Here is a 22887-nt window from a genome sequence, read left to right on the forward strand (position 1 = left end):
GCAAGTCAGGTGAGATTGGATGAACAGAAATGACTCATCCATTTCTTAGCGGAACTTAGAACTAATAACATTCTTAACAGAGAACAGAACCTAATGTTCACAACTGTATGAGATATTTCTGGAGACAGTAAACCTCTAGAAAGCATATCAACTGACCTTCTTTTTTTCAACTTGACAGACTAAGAGAAAAATCTTAAGATGATCAATAGCCAGAGGTGACATGCTACATATTTTGAAAAGTTACAGGGATGGGAAGCATCCATGAATGAGGCTCAGTGGAGCCTCTTGCTGGATCTAACTGCTGCTGGTTTACTTCTTCCAGCATCTAAGGATTTATACAAAACAACAGTCCCTGCGTCAGCATGATCCATTATTGATCACAAGAAGTACTCCTGATACATGAGTTGCACTTAAGCTGCATATAAACTGCAGGTTGACCATCACTTCTCTAAAATAGGCCCTAAGCACTCTAGCATGACCCAGTTAAATGTATGTGCAAACACTTACAGAGCTTTCTAATCTTTCAGACAACGTTTTAGCCACAATGGCCTAACGTTTGATTTTTCCCCCCCCCTCAAAGGCCACAAAAACCCTACCTGATTTTAAAAGTAATCTAATCCTCTCCAAATTTTGTCTGATATTTCTCTTTATATGAAGCTGAACTCACATTGATTAGAAGATTAAAGAAGAAAACAATAGACTTCGTTATCACTCAGAACACACAACAGTAGATAACATCTTTTGTAATACATGTGGTTCAACAGACATGAAATGTAAGTAGTGAGATTTTTCCCCCCAAAACTTGTTACTTTATTCCATACTTTCGCATTAGAACGCAAACTTGTCACAATCAGACATATGAATACCAAACTACAGCTGCCTCTTCTAGTTTCCATCATTAATTGAAACATTAGTTCCAAGAGCTGAAAAAAATATATACATGAAGCAAACCATTACATATGCTATCAGCACTATTTAATACAGTAAGAAAAGACACATCAGGAGACAAAAGCATATGTAAGAGTCCTTAACCAGCAGCATAAGAAGCTTTGTGTGAACTACACAGAACATACAATGCAGTAAGTTGCATAGAATCATTAACTTCATCTTATAGCCTTCACAACTAGCGATGGAAGTGAAGCTGCACAAAACTGTAGAAGAACACAGAAGAATGGAACAGGAAATAAGTTTAGTGGAAAAGTCTAAGAAAAAGAATTATAGCAGCAAATGTGTATACAGGGCTACCAAGGCAGATGAAAACTATACAGTGCTTGGAGGTACTGATGGAGGTGGGTAGGTTCACAAGCGTCACAGTTTGACTGATCACACCTAAGCCAGGGGGAAGACATAACAAATCAATTTATTCAACCATAATAGTTTGTGGGTCTCAGTATAGGTGTTATGGTTGGTGACAAACAGATTTTCAATAACATGCAATAGTACAACAACAAGGAAATCAACAATAACAAGTGATAGTTTGTCATTATAATAGGTCAATTGATTAATTGATTTACAAGGAGCTCCAAACAAACACATCAGGCAATCTCTGAAGATCAAACCCAGATTACAAAACTTGTTGTGGAAGAAGTAAAGAGCAGGTAAATAAACATCAGAGAAAACAGAAGTGGTTTGAGGGGCAGGGGGAAGGCAAGTTAGAAATTCTGGATAGTGGATTAGGGATCCCAGATGTCAGTACTGTCAAGCCACACTGGATATGCATGCTCTCCCATGGGTACAAGACCCTTGGATTAACGAGAGTTATGGGGATTGATTCTTGGATAACCCTTCAAAGTCAACCAATACACTCACATGGTCTCCAGAAGCAGGGACCACTCACCCAGGGGGCAGGGGAGGATAGGCACAGTGGTAGGATCCTAAATGTTCTTGATCCAGCATCCCAGACCAAGGGGGCGAGTCCTGGAGCAGAACAAGTCCATTGTCCTCCCAGTCTGCAGTCCAGCTGCTTCAGGTCAGATGCTCTTCAGCTGGTCTTGCTCAGCAAGTGACTTCAGCTCTTCACCCAGCCAACAACTCTGCTGCCTCTCTTCTTCCCATCCAACTCCAAGGTAGCAGTTAAATGGCTGCTCTGTTATAGCCAAATCGAACTGTGGGTGTGGTCATCACCTGTTGCATGGTGGTTCCTGATTGGTCAGTTTCTGACTCCTTTCAGTGACTAACAATCATTCTGGAACATTCTAATGATTGACAGCTACCATCTGTTGTTATCACATGGTGTCGACTCCCCAGTCATCTCCTGTTCATCTGGCAGGAATCTTCCAGAGAATAGGTCTACCCAAGTGCCAGGTGGGGTCAAATACAGGGCAATCTAATAGCTAACAAGTCTACCCATTGTCACCTATGGTTGGTGGGGGGGGGGCTCGAACCACTACACCAAGCACTGACAAATTAGAGCAGCTCATGTTCAGGAAACTGACTGCTAGGAACAGATGCTTGCTGGAGGCAGAAACTGGAGATACTGGTGAGGGATAGGGATGGTGCTTGTGGGAAGTGCAGCTTGCTATTGGCAGCATAATCTAGATACCTTGGGTGAGGTACAGAGTGGGAGAAAAAAAGATGGACAACCTTTAACTTTGATCTTTCAATTCATGTTGCTGCTGAAACTTTCCACTAAATCTTCTCTTCCACCAGCTTCCCCACATCATTCCTTAATGTCTGCAAACATCAGAAGCAAGAGCAGAGGTAGGGTCTGTCTGCTCTTGGCTGGCAGCAAAGTGACGTGCAATACTCAAGAAACTTAACTGCAGCCTGTCCACAACTCAGATGGATGTTTATAAATCGAGCTGAAAAACAGACAGATGAGAGAGAGCTGCCAAGTTTGTAATTGCTATGCAAAATGCATGACATCTGGCAGCCAGAAGAGAAGTGGAGTGTTATTTGCAACCAGGAGGTTTTGCAAATTGCAAGTGTAGACAAAGCTATACAGTAAATCAGAAGCTGGAAAAGGAGTCACAGAAATGAGCTACAAGCCTTCCCTGTCACACACGGGAGATTCAGACACTGGATGATTTGACAGCCAAGTAACAGAAATCCTAGAATATGATTTTGAGTGGTCCACATCAGGGAGAAAATGTCTAAAGTGATCACTATTAAAATGAACTGATTCATTTTGTATCACCATTTTCTAATTTAAAGTGAACTGTGTTTTCTAAAGCTTTTTTTATTAGAACAAAAAAAACTTTATGGAAGACAATAAATACTAATATTGACATGACTGGGCCACAATATAGGTATCTTAACCTCTAAACGTTTTCCTCAGCACTCTGATTTTCTTATAAACGCCTTTCTATTTTCACAGATAAAAAGCTTTTACTTCAGGATACTGAACCCTACACAGTACAAAGCACAGTAGAGATACCTAATCTATAATAACTAATGAGCTAATTCAAGTATGCAAATCAATTTACCTGCGCCAGCATACAGTTTCATATTATCAAATTTACACTGCTTATACAGCTTTCATAGAGCTTCATGCCACAAAACTAGGCTGCTTCCTGCATCTGATCCTGGCTATCACCATACACAAATGCACTGTGGCTCTATACACATTTTTACAAAATGTATGTATATGTATACACATTTTATACATATGTATGTGCCTACACATTTTAATACAAAAAAATCAAAGAACTGAAACACTCAAAGTATTTTTACAATAGTAAGGCTAGGAATAAACCAGAATGGTAGAAGTTGTCCGTCCAAAATTTCAGATAAAGTTGCCAAGAGCTTTTCCTCTCAAAATTAACATGACATATCATTAAGGGAAAACAACAGATTAGCTTTAAACTTATGAGTTTTAAATACTTCTGAAGGTATTTAGCTTTTTGTTTAATTCTACTTATGTCAGGTATTAAGATCACACTGTTAATAAAACTTTCCACCTATGTTTGTAATATCACCAATTCATAGTGCTAGAAGCAATCATGTTTTTGTCCTAGTGAGCTATTTTCTTTAACATGCAAGAACATTTTTTATATATGACTTTATCAAAAGAAACAAACCAAGCAGTTGTTTGTAGTTTTTTTAAAAAAGAATATTTTATAAACTAAATATTCTAAAAGTAAGACCACCTCATTTGTTATATAAAATCTGTAGTTATTAAATATGAACACTGTATTGTACAAAAGATTAAATCTGTATATTTTCTCATAGCTATTCTAGTGAAATCCCACATAAGAGGTGGTGTGGTTTAAAATATGCTTTTTCAAAAAGGTCAAACATGAGGCAAAACCTACCATCATGCGTTTGTCTTACTTCTTCCTAGGCAAGTTTACAATACTATCCACAAATAAAGCCATTAAACTTACAGAATCATTGCGTGTGGACCCATTATTTGGGAGAAAAGGAGTATTTTACTTGGTGGTGAATGCCTTACTTCTGCAGTGAGGATGTAACTATATCATGATCAGCTATACTTATGCTTAGTAGTCCTCCAGTGCCATCGCACAATTCCTAGAACTTGCAAATTACACTACTTTCACTACCCTTCTTTTACACTAGATACTACCTGCTTGTTCATACTTGCAGTGTAATTTTTTAGTCCTTGCATTCAGCTTCCTTCATTTCTGAATTGTTCAGCCTAACTTTAACAGTTATATGAAGAAAAATCCCGTGTGCTGGTCTTTGAAGAGCTCTCCATGGTTCTGAGAAGCCTCCTGCAGGGGTCACTCCCCTCTACACTAGCAGCAACTTCGCTGAAGAGCCTGGCTAAGGCCAGGTCGCAGTTAATAAATCTAGAAAAAGTCTGACAGATTCTTGCTTGAGCAAAGAGTCTCTTAGAAAACGCTGGGAAGGAGCTTGTGATTGCAGTCCAAATCCACTCCCAGAAACAAGACAGGAAGTAGCAGAAAAGTCATTCCTGGACAACAATTTAAGTTGCTTTATAAAAGATTAGAATGACCACGGGTTTGCGCCTTATGTCACACAGAAGCCAAACAGAGGGGCGATGATGAAGCTTAACTGGAAGCTAAAAAATAGGTAGGCCACAGAATTTTTGAGAAGCAAGTTCTCACATGCATAAGAGTTGTAACAACACTTTTAAAAAAATATATTAGAAGAGCCTTAACAGAGATTCTGAGGGGGTAAATTATATTTGGATGGTAATACAACAATTTAAAGAAGACAGGGCCACAGCAGAAAAGCAAAATGAAGTACATGCATGAGCATTCTCTGTGAAGGAACTTAAATTGATCCCTACACCTACACTGAAATCTTTTTTTTTTTTTTTTTTTTTTTTTTTAAAATCAAGGACAAGACAGATGAATCCTCTCAATCTGAAATGTCAGTAAAATGACCAATAACGGATCATTGGAACCAGACTGTGAAAAATGTGCCCATACAACTAATGTAATGGAACTCAAAAAAGCTACACTTAAGAGTTTCACAGTATCTTATCACTTAAAACAGATTCCAGAACAAAGGAAAAGAATATGACCATCCATTTTTCAAAAAGGCTCTAGGGAGGGACCTAAGAAATAAGAGATCAATAGGTATGACTTCTTCAGCAGGTAAATTAGAGGAAACTGCAATAGACATTAGAAATAGTAGGCACGCAGATAAATACAATATGCTAGAAAAGACTGCAATATTTTTTAAGAGAAGTCATGCCTCACATATGGACAAGGTTTTGTGAACAATTAAATTAGCATGAAATTAAGGGAGACCTGGTTGATATCATGTATTTGGATTTTCAGAAAGCACTATTAAATTATGAAATTCATTGTAATTTGGATGTATTTGAGGACAAAAGTTTGGATATGTTCAAAAATTGATTAAAACAATTCCTGCAAGAAAAATCCATCCAGCGATATTATGCTGCATTTGTCTCAGAAAGACCCAGCCACTAGAAGCTGAGAAAGTAAGCCAGAAATATCAGCCAGAAGTACCACTGCAGGCCTGGTTACTTTCTTACACTTCTTTCACAGATAACCAGTACTGACATCTGAAGATAGGAAAGTGAACTAAATAGAGTTTTGAAATGAATTTTTCAGACAAAAGCTCACATTAAACAAACTTTACCATTGACTAGTTCTGTTTGGATCATGTAGTCATGGTTGTTGCTGAAGATATATTTGGATATGGGAAGAAGAGAAGTGAAGGAAGTTGCACCAATATACAATAAATCAACACTGCCACAGAATTCAGAGCTTTCTGGTAGGGTTTTGGTAAAGCTGTTCTTACAGTCTTCGAGACACCAAACATAGGTAGGGAAACTATTTTTATTAGAATGATTGCAAAGCTCATCAGAAGGATGCTATGATTCATGGTTGGAAGGATATATAGTGCCTGCATATGCATTTGGATATGGGAAGAAAGATTAGAATTCTGCACATATACCACAGACCTGCCAGATAAGTTAGGGCCTTTTTTGCAAAACTAAGTCTTATTGTGCTACTACTAATCTCTGTGCCTACAGAGATTAGAAGCTAGTAGAGAAGATAAATTTTACTTTTAATATGTTCTTTCACTCTTAATTTCTGTGAAAAGAATCAGCACACCTTAGAAAGAAAGAAGCCACAATGTGTGACTGCAGTGATGTAAAAACAGAGAATAATGAGGGGATATCCCACAGCCTAAGCATTTCTACAACAGAAATGTTATGGAAGTTGTTTGGATAGTAAAATAAAACATGAAATACACGTTTCTACCGAAAAAAAAGCCCTCTTACCCATAGCAAGTAGTAAGTTTTATTGCTTATAGGAAAAAACAAATAACAAGACATATTTGGTCTGATAACTTTGTTCTAATTTGACAGGCTAGCCATTCTTCACAGCAAATTGATTGAAAAATTCCAATAATTATTTTTATATATGCAGTAATTACTATGCTCTTATCTGGAAATAGTGCATCAATAGGACAATCTCAGTTAATGACCCTGAAAAGCAGTGTATTCAGAAGACAAAATCAAACAAAATTTGTAATTGTTTCCATCCAGTATATTATGCTCTTTGATTCTAAATAAGAACACACTGAAACACACAAGCAAATGGAGAACAGTAAGCGCTACAGAAACAATGTTAAAATTATAATATATTAGGTGATGCTTCAAATAGTCATTAAGATAGTAACTATTTCTTCCCAAGAAGTTCCTATGGTCAGCTTAAAAATGGCCTATCTTAGGCATGCAGACCCTTGTAGATGAATCAAACACTTCTTTCATCATAACAAAATAAGCATAAATGTAAACATCCCATGTTGGAGCAGGAAGGGTAGGTAAGTTGATCTCCTGACTCAGAAGAGGTAAACTTATTTTTCTGTGATTTTTACATCCTAATGAGATCTGTGTACGTTAACGCTTTCTGTCGACGTTCCATTTACAAAACCATTTACAACATCTTCACGTGCCCACTTGCTATTTAAAACAAAGGCAGATAGCACTTTTCAGAACAGGCTTATTCAGTGTAATAAATAAAGCTGTGCTCACGGGGCAAAACAGTGAAACATCTGTATCACTTACTGCTGCTGGTACAATTCAGCCCTTCTATATTTAAAGGACTTATTGTTCCTGCCTCACACCCCTGACTTAGATCCTGACCCTGTAATTGGCATCCACAGAATCATCCATAAATACCCAAAACGTCAACTGCAATGAATACGCAAGCATTCTCAGAAATGAACAGAACCCCTGACTACCTATGTGATTTCATACATTTTCATTTTGCAATCAAGTTATTTTTAATTTGCTCAGAACAATGTTCAGTCATCAGTTTGGAGGAGAAGAATTCATTTTCCCTTTTATATTTATATATATTTATGCAAGTGACATCAAATAAGCAATTTAGTAAATTAAATATACTGGGAGGGAAGGGGGGAAACAGAACAACGTTTTCAATGCGTTAGTGCCTAGTCTGTTTACCAATCATGTTAATCAGAGTGGAAGATTGAGACCACCGAAACCCACAGGCTTCATCTGAAATCCAAGTAATCATAAAGTATTATATCTCATGTCTATTGGGGGGCGGGGGGGAGAGGGGAAAAAGGAGAGAGACACTGAAACTTGTTTTAGAATTTCAGGGAACACTATGTAATTTAGATTCTAAACAATTCTTGATGTTTGCTATTCATATATCCCAGAAGTTTAGTAAATGGAGAACCAAAAACTGAAAACTAGTCAAATACCATTAGTGATGAAGAGGTAACTGTGAATTTCTCGCAGCTCCCCGTCCCTCACCACAGTTTTAACACAATACTGTCAGCATCAGAGGCATTGGAAATTTTTCTTTAAAAGGAAACATTTATGTTGGATTGAATTTTTCAGACAAAACAATTCTCCAATGGCTTTTGCCTTCCACAATTGTGTATGCTTTTGTAAAGACAGAATAAAACAGCCACAAATATTTTGAATTAATTGTGTTTTACACAAGTGGAGGATAAGAAGGTTACATGTAAAAACATCAGAATCAAAGTATGTAAGTGTATCATTACAGTACCTCAGATGCAATTCTAATTCTCTCTCTTTTTGTTCTTCTATGGAAAGCAAGAAGAACTTCAGATTACTCAAAGCCTGGACCAGATACATCTGCTATTTTCATATTTTTCATAAGGGCAGCAACCTGAAATTAAAAATAATAACAATTTGAACATAGAACACAAAAGCATTTGTGAATTAGATCCAGTTTTTGAGATGCTGAGCAATAACAATTTCAGCTGATGTTAAAAAGTGCTATGATGCTCAATTTCTCTAAAAAAAAAGTTCTACAATTCCTTAAGCCAGAAGAAATAACACCTTTTCAGTTATTGATTAATACCACATACGTGACACACTGTTAGTAGGTGCCACCTCATTTACTTGAAGCAGAATCTTAGCCTTTCCCTTTATGTAGTTCAACTTCTTCCAGAGAAAGGGGAACACTCACAACTTGAGTTACCTTCAGAAAATGTATCACAACTCTATGTTAACATTTCTTCTCTTTAAATTTAAATTTGGAACAAAATCAAGAGCGCTAAATTCCTCCATTAAACTATAGCACCTAGGTTAAATAAGAATGCTGTGCTTGTTTATGTCTCTCTAGAGCGGCACTGCTAACTACTTCTGTCATTGGTATCTTACCTGCTACTGCCACAGTGCCTACTTTTACACCTCAACACACATAAGCATTAACTTTTTTACTATGGTCGCAGTAATGCTTCAATAGTGTAATTTTGTCTCCCAGTCCTGTAACTAATTTACAGTTCTGAAGATTGATGATCATAGCTTAAGTGTTGATGGATATCAGCATCCATATACCAGGAGATCAAAACTGATTTAAGTTTTCTTAAATAAACAACAATGGAAAGAAGCTACCTGAATATGATAGCCAGATCAATTTCTTCATTCTTTATTTACTCAATACACTTCAAATCAATATCAAAGATAGCAACATAGCAGGGAAAAAGAGTGAAGAGAAATGTAACCATGCATGTATGAGAAAATTCATGCAGCATTATGACCATCTATTGCCATAATTGACCAGGCTATTTTTATTAGTGAATGATTTTTAGAAACTTATTCTCAAAAACTAAATGTTTGGCAGGATATTTTTGTTTTCCTTTGGAAAAAAAAAAAAAAAGAGACTGGTAAGCATGTAATTTACTATTGTAAACTGTTAATGGTTATTTCAAAGAAATATATATCATACCATACAATTTTTTTTTCCTGTTTAATGGTTTCATTTTAAAAAAAATAGTACTTTGTAAGTTTATACACCCTCATTTATAAAAGGTCTTAATAGTTATGAATAGACTTAACATTTCTGTGAGGACAACTCACTATGTAAAAATGGAAGGCAATTTATGTAGACTGAATATCTGAGGTTATCTCACTTTGATTTGCATAGGTAGCTCTGGAGATAAACAACATATTTCAGATCCAGTTCTCATTAACTAAAAAAAAATAAAACAAAAAAAACTTGAGTTTGGCAATATTTATTTATTCGTTTATTTCCATCATACACAAGTGCTTAAACTTTAACATACAAATGTGTAACACAGTTTAAACAATTAGCATACCATACTTTTTGTAGTAATGATGGTAGAAGAGAGTCTAAACTAGCAACGAGTGATTGAAAATTCAACTCTAGTATTTTTAAAAAGCCACTATGTTGATTTCCTTTAATACAATTGTAAAAATTCTCAAAACTTTAGGAGATCCTCATGCTAGCAAAAAAAAAAAAAAAAAAAAAAAAAAAGCATACTGCCAAAGAGATCTACAAACAAATGAAGAATGTTTTCATTTGTTTTAGATTATTAAATAAGAATGAGTTAAAAAAACAAAACTCAGTTATGCACAAATATAAAAACAGGTATTTGTTGTCAAAACTTGGAATAGGCTTTTAAAAGAGAAAATTTGCATTACAATACACATAAAAATATGTACAATAAACAGCAACAACTGCTAGATAAAATAATATGCCACAGTTCTTTTTCTTAAAGAATACATATTAAGGATCATAACCAAAAAAATGGGAACATTCAAGGCCACTGTTTTTAAATTATACGTTTAATGCAGTGGGTTGAATTTAACTCCATCTAAAAACTCACTTAAACTCTTACTTTTCCTTGTACCAGAAATTAACCTGAAGCAGTATTTTGACATTTGCTAAACCTGAACCAGAACAAATTAAACTAAACTGAAAAATTTGCTGGTTGCTATGTAAGTGCACATAAAACTGTATTAGTCAAGTACAGAACAATTGCAAAGGGGGAGACAACTAAAAACTGCTTTGCTACCAACTTCAGCTTTATGTTTATGGAGCGTAAAATATATTTTTTTTTAGTCTTTTCATGTAGTATTCAGAAAGGTTTTCACATACTGTTGTGAATATCACATACAGCCATTTTCTCATGAACTTCTACATGCATAGATTCATTTAGCACCATTCAAATTTTTTTTTTTATTCATTACCTAAGCGCAGGAAGGCCTCCTCCGAACTCACACTATGTACTCATTTCTAACTTTCTTCACTCCTACTCTGTGTTAGACAAGCCCATAAGAAGTTGGCACTGAAAATAACAATCATTCCATATGAATGAGACACTTGATTACTCATCATAACAGAATAAATTGCATTCAGAAAATATTCTGTAGGTGTATGCAAAAAAAGAAAATAAGATAAAGCATGTTAATACTCTGCCTGCTAAAAAAATAACTCAGACTCAAAATTCAAAAAAAGAGAAGGAAAGATTAGTAGTTTTGCATGTACACACATATACATGCTTTAGGAGAAGGTGACTAAAGAAACAGTAGAGATTAAGATCGTTTTGAAATACAAGACCCTAACAGAAGTAGTTGCCAATGACTTGGTGAGCGTCTAAAGGGAAAGGAGATTTGGAGGGTGCATACATGTACAGAAGTACTAATTTGCAAAAAAGTTCTACTCATTTTTTTCTATCAAGTTATCGGCCAAATATTTCTTCTGGTGCTTCTTTAGAGCCTGTTTTGAGCCTCACTACATACAGAGCTGGAGAAGATCCACACATTTCAGGAAATCATACAGAACAAAATGACTATATTTGGTATGCAATGGGAAAATCTCATCCTCTCTGCTATCAGCTCCATCTCCAGATGGTTTGTTTACAACCACTTACTAAACCATCCAAGAGTAAATGCAGAGGAATAAATGAAATGCAGACAATGAGTAATCCTTTGATATAAGGTAATTAGAAAATAAATGGGAAAAAGCCACAAGTGCAGACAAATCTGAGGAATTTACAGAGCTCAAACCTGAAAGACCATTGTTCCAAAAGGCATGCGGAAGAAAGACAAGTAGACTGAGGGGGTGAGAGAGCTTATGTTATTAAGATACTCCCGAAAGCCATTAGAACGAATGAATTGCATTCTAGTAGTTTTATGAACAGAGCCCCAGAGTTTCCCTTTTCCTTAGCCTTTTTTCATGTTATAGTCCCTGTTCTAATGAGACATCAAAACGATAATTCACTCTAATATTAAACATGTTGCTGTAAAATGTTCCCAAACTCAGAGATTAGTTTACACTGGTCGCATCCCAGAGACGTTCCCTGGAATGCTTTTAATGCACTGAGTAGGAAAGCCTAAAGAATATAAGTTACTAGTTGAAAGAGCTAGAGATTGGTTGAATACTCCTAATGTAGTGATTTTGTGGAATGCTCAAATTACATTCTCATGCCATTACTGAGTACTTTTGACTCAAGGTGTACGTTCCAGAACAGAAGCAGTTTTCAGAAATGTATTGCTCCAAACTTACTGTGAAGCACTGAGGTAGCGTGTTCAATTTTCTGTTTGCACAAAATAACTTCAGATGCATCAGCATTAACTTTTCCCCTGCAACAGGGCTTAGTAATACAGGTTGGTCATACAAATCATTTCATATAATAAAATAGTTTATTTAAGAATTATCTGGTAGTTAATAGCCACAATAATTAACTGAAAAACTGAGAGATTCCAGGTATGCTTGACTTAGCTTTCTAGAACATCCCAAGAAAAACAGGAAACATTACTCTAAAGTGGTAAAACACGGAAAACATGGAACATGAACATAAGTAGAAAAATTGTTTGAATGAAACCAGTGGAATAAAATTAGCATAAGCACCTTCAATCTGAATGTAGAACAGAAATGTTCTAGTAACAAAAAAAATTTGAAAAAAAGAATATTTTAACCAAAATGACTTAAGAACCTATGGCTCACACCAGTTTTCAATCATTCTGCCACTCTCCAGAAGAAATATGAATTCTTCTCAGATTAGTTGAGTGTTATGTACATATAACAATAGCACACACAATTTTTCCAGATTTGCTTGACTTCTACAACTAGCAAACCATGTTGAAACGAACATGAGATAATCAAGGGGAAAGGATGCACGATACAGTTGGTGCATTAAAATCACCAACTGCTGCAAGCATTCATTGACCAGCTGCACGGTGCTGAGTGGTGCTTTTGGACCTGTGAAAAAAAGCACCACGTTATAATATCATTCACTGTCACAGTTATAGGACAATCAGCAACCTCCTCACATCCTTCAGACAGAGGAGATTACATACATGGAGTTTCATGCCAAATACGACTGCCACATAATACTATTGACGACAAAACCGACATCCTTTGTCAATGGGGCAAAAGGGAACTAATACCCTCTGGAAGCTTCCAGTTCCAGACTGCAATCAGTCACCAGACAAACAGTCGGAGAGTGGAAACCTAAAGTAAATAGCTATCATCACATATAAAATGTCAGTAAAAGCATGACCTCCTGCCCAGCACCGCAACTATAGCATGCGAGGAAAAGAACATTTTAAGACAATGAAATTTCTAAAATATGTTAGATCAAGAGGAAAGAGACGTGCCAGTTTTGCCTTCCCAAGTCAATCTTAAGCATGAAAGAAAAAGAAGCACTCTTTCCATGATTAAAAATGAATGTCATCAATATTAACATGGTTGGGCAGGAAAGTCCAAAAAGAAGAGTCTTTTAAAAATAGGACTTTCTGAAAACCAAGTGGCATTTTGCTTGGAAAGGCAGAACTGTAATGCCAACGTTCATGCTGAAGTATCTTTAGGCTGCCATATGAATTCTACACAGTGTTAAGAGATGAGAAAGGAGTGATTACTACTGCATAAGGTGCACCACAGCTCTTGAATACACATTTTATTGACTGAAAAGTAACTGGCAATGCCTTGAGACTGGGCTGGACCTCACAGAGTTAATTATTCCTGCTACTGCTATGCATTGTATTTTACACAATGTTTGAGACAAAGGGTTAAAATATTACCAGTAATATGCCAAATTTGTAAGAGTAAGGCTGTGTTGATAACTGTTGGCAGAGGGGAGTGCAGTACAGAGAAATGAATTGGGATTGCTCTGCAATAATCTGTAACACGCCTGCTCCCTGAGAAACAAAATAAAGTCTCAGTTCCACCTTCAAAGCAAATGTCATGGATGCTGATAACAAACCCTATGCCTCAGGAAAAGATATGAGTAACCACCACAGACACAAGCCCGACAGTTCTTTTACAGAGGAGAATCAGAGTACTTTAAGTTGGTATGAAACTTGGAAGAGGCTGCTCCAGTATCTTCACTGATATTCCTGCTTGTTGGCATGGCTTGTTTTTGCACGAAAGGCATTGTTAACCTTTGCTGTTGCAAAGTGCTATCACTGTAAAGTAACTTAAAACTACAGTAGGAATTCAGAATACGGATGAAAAAAAAGCTAATCAGTCATTGAGGTTTGTTGCAACAAGAGCTGCTTCTATCTACATTTACATCATGCCGCCAAGGTCTAATTTGGGAAAACATCTTCCACGTTCAGCTCAAAATTCTTTGCTCTTTAGGAGGCCCAAAAAGCACAGGCCTCCCCTGGAGAGTTCTCTGCAATATCTCAGGGTATAGACCACCTTAATTCCATCAAAATTGGCTTCACCAACTCCTTACATTTTACTTCACATTTAAAAAATAAATTTAAAAAACTGTGATAATTTCTCATCTATTTAAGAATAACTGCAGGAAACTGTGAAGCAGGAAATACCTCCTAGACAAAATATCCTTGTTGTCTGGCTATTTCCTCTGATCTTGTCTCCCTAAACAATTCCCCAAAATTCAATTTTAGTTTAGCATAAACATAAAAAACATAAAATAGGTAGATAGATTAAATACAATTTTTTTCCCAGTCAGACTGTGATAGCAGAAAACAGTTCTGAATGCAGTTGTTATGCAATCTAAGAGTAAGCACAAATCCAATACAATCCATAGGTGTTGGAATCAAGTAACAACAGAAACAGTTAGTGAAAGGTATCCACATTGTTGTATTACTTACTTTCCTCAGCCTAACAGCACTACTTAGACCTTACCTAGATATTAAGCTCAAATCAGCTTTCATCCACTGTCCAGTTTCCCTTAGCAGGGGACACAAAACCACTGGCTATATCAGTACTCCAGGCATTGCAGTCTATGCACCTTCACAAATCCTCTTAATTATCCTCCCACACAAATTGAACAGAAAAGGCAAAAAAAAATCAGTTTCCTGCAGTTCTCAAGCACAGTGTTCCTTCCTTTATCAGGGAAGGACAGTACCTCTAAGAGATACCAATGATGCAGTTTACAGATAAATCAAGGCAATGTGATAACAGTATAAATGAACCATAGTGGTTAAATATATATAATCATATATGCATGTATCCATCCTTACACTTAAGCCAAATAAAGATCATCTTTATTTTTAACTTAATTTTTTTTCTAGCAGCAACTACAAAAGCAAGCCCTTATAACCAAACAAGAATATTAAAAAAAAAAAAAAAAAGGTAAACCAAGATACAGACCAATTGTTATTTTATGCTCTTGATGTGGGAAACATTATGTATCGGAATTGGCTAGTCCCTCCTAAGAAGCCAGGTTTGCACAGGTTATGCAAGTTTACTATATATTTTTTTCATATATTTCCAGGGCCTGGAACACACACAGCCATTCCCAACATGGGCAGGGAGGGAAGAAGCCACATCTCACAGATTTTCCAGTTATCTGCTGCTAGGAGTCTTTCAAAAATATACTCCCTACAAATCATTGTTTCTTTTCAGCACCAGCTGGTCACTCCTACCAACAGCAAGAATTGGGAGGAACTATTTGGCAGGATTACCCCATTCTTAGTCCCATGCTGTCATGGAAGTATCATGTAATACTCAAAAGTCAAATTGGCCATTCCTGTCTAGTAAATTTAAGACAGCCTTTCCAGAAACTGCTACACAGATCTAGTAACTTGCTGCTGCCTCTAATCTGAGCTGATTCAATTCAGTAATCCAACAGAAAAACTATCCACCTTTTTTTGCTGGGATTGTGAGATGAATCAGTTCCCAAAGGCATTCAGCAGGAGTCAGAGCAAACTGAAGTGTGAGCAGGGCTGGAGATGGGGAAATTGAACCAATCCCTTTCAGCAACAGCAAGCTCTTACATTGGCCAACCCAGCTTCACAAAACCTAACTGATGCTTGGAAAGCTTCCTCCGTAACCTTTGTTCTCTCTTGCCCATGAGGTCTTCGGAACTATTATCATGACATTGTTTTAAATCCCACATTTTCTTTTCTACCATTCATTAAATTCTTAAGCTAACAAAATAGTTCAAGAGTTCTAATTGCATAAATACATCATAATAATTCAGAGCACTTGGGTAGACCCCAAGTACTTTAGATCTCTTTAGCTTAATTCACAACCATTACTGAGGTTGGAGGAACAGTAAAGCATCTCATCTGCAATAAATTCAGTTTAAGCTGTTTGTCTAATATTAATTGAAGAGTTCAAAACAACTCAAATAACTTTCCTATCCTTACCATAATGAACAATGTTAATGATGCTGATAATAACAGCCTTTCCTAAAGTTGCATCAAGAAAGAATAATGCTATAACATGCTTGGCTGCCAAGTTCACACCTGAATTCATGTTTCAGTGAAGTTCATTACATGCTATAACCACCTTTTTGAAAGGAAGAGAGTTACTATTCTTCTAAGATTTACCTTTAATTATTCATTCATTTAAATGGATATTATAGTCCCTGCATGGACCTTTAAAAGCTTAAGAACCTTTAATATTTAGTTTTTAAATGCTTGTCGTCATTTGAGAAAATCTAGCACTGCATTTAGGATATCCCACTGCACGCAATAGTTACCAGTCATAATGGCCTAGTTACAACTCTCACAGAAAGAAACCTCACAGAGTAAAGCCTATGCCCAGTCTTTGTGCATAACACAGAATAAGGGAAAGAGGCTTGCACATAAGGCAGAGGATACATAATATATTAAAGATTTTCTCTTTTTAGGGAGAAGACAGAAACGGGTGCATGGAGAAAAGGAAGGCAAAGTGGGCATCAGATTGACCCAGTTAAGTCAATAACCTGACATAAATAATGTATTCTTAAACTGGATCAACAAAACATCTAGCAGAGGACTCAACAGCTCTATTGCAAAGTTTACCTTTTCCAACTGACAAGCATTTGTCATCAGAAGGGCAGTTTTCAGTTGCCCTTTTGGTAGCACAGCTCTTCATCTAGATTCTTCACAGCTATCTAGCTATTGTGTCAGGAGAAGCAACATCACAGAGGAAGAGATGTACTTACTTACCAGAAATAATTATTGTTCAAATTAATACTTTTAGCGACTCTTCTTCCTCACTTTCATTTTGAAGCCTAGTTGATCCTCTGGAAGTAGAAGAGGAAAAGAAAGAGCAGTTAGTTTTTATCCTTTTTTACTTTATCCATATTTCCATCCTTTAGCTATTATACGCAACATTCAAATGATGCATGCACACATTCTTATTAAAAATATCACTCAGAATTTTGTATGATTTGTGATTAGACAACTGACTTGTAGCACAACTTTTATGAAAACAAAAATAAATACATGTGAACAAATTGTTTTTATACTGAGGTTCAAAAAATAAAAAAGTAACTGCCTATTTCACTTCCAAAAAACTCAAAGGGAAGTATAAGCTCTCCTTGTGGCTGGGAAAATAAACGTAGGAAGTGAGAGAGAAAAAACAGTTGATTAATCCTTGGGCTAGACATAGCCAGGCTTTAGGAAAAAACATTGAGGAAAATTATAGGACCAAGATCCTAAAATCTGGTCCCGGATGCTAAAAATAGGAAACTACTCAAACTGAAACACTTGCCAAATGGAAAAGAACAGGCTGTGCCTTTAAACCGGATGTAAGCAAGTCACCTTGCTCCGTACTACTTGTTTATTTATGTTTGTATGTAACATAGTATACTTGAAAATACTTCAAAAAATTATTTCAGAACAATTATATACTACTGGACTATGTGCTGATTGTTGGCCATCTAACAGGAAAAGCAACCAAAAGCTGCAAATAATCTTCAAAACAGTAATAAGCAGGATGTTGAAAAAGTTAGTTTGTGAACCTGACTTCAAGGAAGGGGACAAAACTGGGGAACCCTGTGAAAAGAAAATAAATAGGAAACCAATTAAAGTAACAGCAGTACCAGGAACAGGAGTGAAGAGAAAAAGACAATAAACGCTGCCAATAGTTGTCCTTCACTGCAATTAGAATTCTGGCAAATTCATGTTATTTTTGAAATGAATGTTATTAAGCGACTTTATATTTCCAAGAGAAGCTTCAGCAGCTGTACTGCCAAATGAGCAAGTTCAACGGGCAACCCTAAAAATCTCACAGGTTGCAACAGAGCAGTAAGGATTCAAAAGAAGAACAAGACTGTATTCTGTACTTTTTTATTCATGTGATAAATTATTTAAAATAATCAGCAACTACAAGGCCAGAGCCCACAAACTTCCACTGAGGGAATTCCTGGGGGAAAGAGTAAGATGGCCTGTTTTCATTTCCATTGGAGATGCATAGTTGGAGTACACTTCAGCTACGGTGAAATACAACACTGTTAGCCTGTGTATAGGCAGTAACATGAGCCTTCTAACTAGTTCTTTTATTGCACCTCTCATCAAATTAACTACACCACCATTGCACAAAAATGAAGAGGTGAAACTATCAGCTAAAGGCCAGTCCATGTGCCAAGCAAAACTGAGTACGGGGCCTTTCTGTTCCAAGAGCTAGCCCTACAGTGTCCCTATGGGAGCACTACCTAAAATGGCGGTTCCTTTTAATTTTATATGAGTCATTGTGCTGTATCTTCTTAAACTTCCCTATCCATAACCCCAATAACAGATAAAAACTGTATATTATGTGAACAATATATGTGGGAGACCAGATTTTGACAGACTGGCTCATTGTAAACAAAGTAGAAATGAAAAAAAAATTATTAAAATTACATGTTGATTTACCTGTAAAGAAATTGAATTACAAGCAGTAACAAAAGGTCAGAGTCCCACTGGGCCGGACAATTTACCATGCCTACCAAAAAGCTCACCAAAATTTTCAGCTGAGGGACACTAAAATAGATTAAAAAACACAGAGAACAATGAAAAGAAAGCAGGTGTGTTTGGGTTTGTTTTTTTTTTCACACTGACACACAAATCAGAGTGAAGTAACTACTCAACAGTTGTTGACAGAGTTGAGGAGAAAAAAAATGAAGTTCTAATTTTTTTTTTTTTTATATCTTTACTCCATGCAAATTCTTCTACAAAGTGAATAACTCCAAACATTACAAAGTAGAGCAATCCACAAAGAAGTAACAAATGCCTTACTAAAGTCAAGGTGCAAGAGACCAGCAAATTTTCTTCTCTCCATAAATCTACTATTATGTTGCGGGGGGGGGGGGGGGGGGGGAAGCAATTACCTGTTCCATTACCTTTCCAGGAAAGTTGGGAGGAGTTCAACCTATTCCCAGTCATTTAAAATTTAAGAACTACCAAAAAAACTAATGATTTTCCAGCCTAATGTCACTAATGCATCTGTGGCAACTGAGGTCTATTTATAACATAAAAATTACAACTACTGTTTCTGCATTTGTTTTTCAGTCTCCTCAGCAAGACTTATAAATATTACTAGATTAATTAGACACTGGTGCCTTCTAGATAAGTCTGCCCCTTTTGCCTTTCACAGAGATATTTTTGGAGATAAATGTCATGACCTGACCTAACAGATAGGAAACTTTAATTACACTCCTGATTCAACATTGAATTGCTGGATGAACATGGCATTATCTCTTATTTTTATATGAATATATAGATATATCTATATAAAAAAATATATACTTTCATAAAAGAGTCCAATACCACCTAGACTGTTTAATCCAGTCTCCTGCATTACAAGAGCCCATTCAAACAAAGTCCAAAACATTTCATTAATACTTTTCATGACATTTAAATGAATTTGAAAAACACATAAAACTTGGATGTATGACAGCAAGACAACAGAATGCCAACGATGCCAACCACATCACAGATGTGATGAAACGACAGAGCACGTGTTAGAGGAAAATACCAGCGTGGCCTCAGGAAAATAGAGAGAAAGCAAAAAGCGAGCACCCACTGCCCCACCTGACTGAGGCAAAAGGTTTTAACTTTCAACATGGACACTAGACCCATATGGCAGGCCAGGACAATTTTCCCAATACCACAGGACAATCCAGAACACCTTACTCCAAATCTCACCTTCAGGCAATAGCAAATTGCCTCTGCTTCACAAAAGGATGGAAGCAACACCAGAACGTAAATTATGCATCAAGGAAGGGGGAAAAAATATATATTATAACTATTCCCTCCTGTTCTCTGCAGGCTACCAATAGAAGGTGTGAAGAAAAGGATTTGTAAAATGAAAAACATTATGATAAATAGTCAAATCTTTTCCCAATTCCTTTATCCCCCTTCTCAGAGATTCCAGTTATTTTAGTACCACGAAATGTCATATGCTCTTCCTGAATGTCTACCTCCAGGCTCTCTCCTTACCACCGTTTACATAAATGTACCAAAGATCACCTTGAAACACTAAGTTCCTTTCTCTCCATTTCTCATTTGATAAAGGTATTTCAAGATCTCATCCTATGATTTTCAAATAAGATTTGTTACTAAATTTTATTTATTAGATTACTTATATGGGGATCCTTTACATATCCCTTACTTTAGTTCTTCTCTCTCCCGTATACTTCCTAACCCCTTATCAAGAGTATTTTTATTCCTTCTCAAGACTTATTTTGCCAAGTTCTCTTTCATTCTTCTTTAAGAAGGCAAGTTCCATTTTAGTGGGATCACACTACTAGTTCTTTTCTTTCCAAATGCCTCAATCTTTTCTGCGTGCTAGCATGATCAGAGCTATATACCACGCCCTAAACGCAAATTAACCAATTCTTTCCCGGCTGGCCCTGACAATCTTTTCTAAAAGCTAAGAAACCATCTGCATGTCTCAGAATCACGTTACTAGCACACAGCCACAGCGTCTGAGAAGGAAGCAGATCAGGATCTCTCGGTCATGCAACAACCACCTCACTTTGATTAGCAGTCTAGTTATACCTGGCATTCTTGTTAGCACTCGAGTATGTGACTTAGCCATTTTTTATTACTAAATTTAAACCATTTTCTATTACTCCAGACACACAAACCATCCTCTATTACTAAGTGTGATAACCCTGTCTTGGCAATTTCAGAAGCACACACACTGTTTTTGCACCATGGTCACCGATTTGCTCTTTCAGTGCTGGCTTTATTGTTTCAAGCAGCTAGCACAGAAGCAACTAAAACTATGTTATGAAAAATACTAAAACGAAAGAATCAGTTTATTCCAGCAAGGGTTTTTGTTTTGGTTTGTTTTAACAGCTAAAATATTACAGTAAACATTTTTTCATGTTTGGTGAACAAAAAAAAAACCCTCCTTCTGCAAACCGAGTAAAGCTTACAAGGAATGTTTTCCAGTTTTGAGATAAGAGAGAACGTGGTTTTCTAATGCAGAAACAGTTATCTAGCTGAAAAACTGAACTTCATTTCTCATGTACCCACAACCTTTCTGTCTGATATCAGTGTTGTTTGCTGATACTAAGCAAGTTTCCTTAAACAGACATGGAAAGAAAATAATGATCCAGGGGAAGAGAGGAAAGAGGCAGGTAACCTGAAAAAAGTATTTCGGTCTAAGATTCCTTACTGCTAAGAGCTAAAGAAAACCTGTAATACAGTTAATCCATAAGATGTAAGGATCAAATACAAATCAGCTAGCCTATAATGCACAGAGGAATGGCTCTCAAGAATTAGCTGTTATCCAATAAAGTGCACAGGATTCATTCTGCTTCTCTACTTAGTAGAAATGGTTCCCCCTCAAACAAGCTGACCTGACCACTGCAGGTGTAAGGACACAAAATTGTTCAGTAAAATTCTACTTCAATCAAACAAGATACAGATTGGAGGCGTTACACCTCCTGTCAAAGTCCTCAGAAACAACTCTAAAAGACAGGGCTCACATCTGTTTCTCCTTATCAAACAGAACTTTGCCACTTTGATCTTGTTCTAAGAGTATGCCATTCTCAACTGCACAAATAGTAATTAGGTGCCAAACTCAATATCATAAAGTGCTTATCCCTACTGGAAGATAAAAGTTGCTAAAACGTATAACGCCATTTCATGATACTGAAAACTTCACACATAATGGTTTCTCAAGGCACAAACCGAAAACAGTATACAAGAACAGGTCAGAACAGGGCAATCCAAAGATTTCTTTTATGGATATTTTAGGGATCAATCTAAGAATTAAGTTTTTGAATAACATCCCAAATATAAAAACATTTTAAACCTATTTGCTTCCTAAGAGGGGGGTCACCCTGAACATAATAAATCAACACAGCATTTTTCCTCCTGCTCAAACACTGCTGTTCCCTTAATCTCTTTCCTGCTGCCTTTCTTCAAGTCACACTGGCCCAACCAATTGGCTCATTATTCCACTTTATTTCAAAAACACATGACCCTAGTTGACACATCACAATATTCCTAGAAGACAGATTTCTATTGTTCGGTGCTCCCATCCCTACATTTTTAACTCTACAAAGTTTCATCTATGCTATAATAACATTATATTACCATATCACACACGCGTTTGGCACTTTTGGGGGAAATTTGGGAAAACACACCAAGCACTGGACCCCGTTTAGCTGCTCTCAAATCCAAGAAAACGTATGCTGTGCTTCATTTCCCCCCGAGTCCCCTTTCTCCTCAGCCATGTGAAGTACCATCTGTGCTTCCCAGCCTTGCAAGCTAAAAATCTGTTGTCATTCATATCACCAATGAGCAAATTAAAAGACAAAGACTGTCCGCTTTCCCAGACAAGGAAATTTAAGTGGATGAGGGTTTTGAGGAACTGTGGGGCAGGTGATTTGTTTCTTTTTGATTCTTTTCTTTTAGTTTTTCAAGACAGCTAATGCAATCATCCAAAACACAACATTTAGTATTAATGATTAACAGAACAGGGCTTTCAGGAAGCACATCATAGATGCAACTGAGTTAATCTCTAGCTGGTAACTGGGCTGACTATTGGT

General features: G+C 36.5%; 1 protein-coding gene across 9 annotated transcripts in view; it reads right to left on the reverse strand.

Moving 5' to 3' along the window:
* Nucleotides 1–22887, reverse strand: part of FUT8 (fucosyltransferase 8) — a 127744-nt gene that overhangs the window by 89820 nt on the left and 15037 nt on the right. For 6 of the 9 annotated variants that reach the window (XM_068945601.1, XM_068945609.1, XM_068945607.1 and 3 more), the window contains 2 exons: nt 17066–17142; nt 8448–8570 (listed from right to left, as the gene is read on the reverse strand). The gene's annotated coding sequence lies outside the window, so the exon portion shown is untranslated. Of the gene's footprint in view, nt 1–8447; nt 8571–9766; nt 9880–17065; nt 17143–22887 lie in introns of all 9 variants that reach the window. The other 3 variants (XM_068945604.1, XM_068945606.1, XM_068945605.1) reach the window with 2 other exon arrangements.

This window comes from Struthio camelus, chromosome 5 (genome assembly GCF_040807025.1).
Source record: "Struthio camelus isolate bStrCam1 chromosome 5, bStrCam1.hap1, whole genome shotgun sequence".
Classification (NCBI taxonomy): Eukaryota; Metazoa; Chordata; class Aves; order Struthioniformes; family Struthionidae; genus Struthio; species Struthio camelus.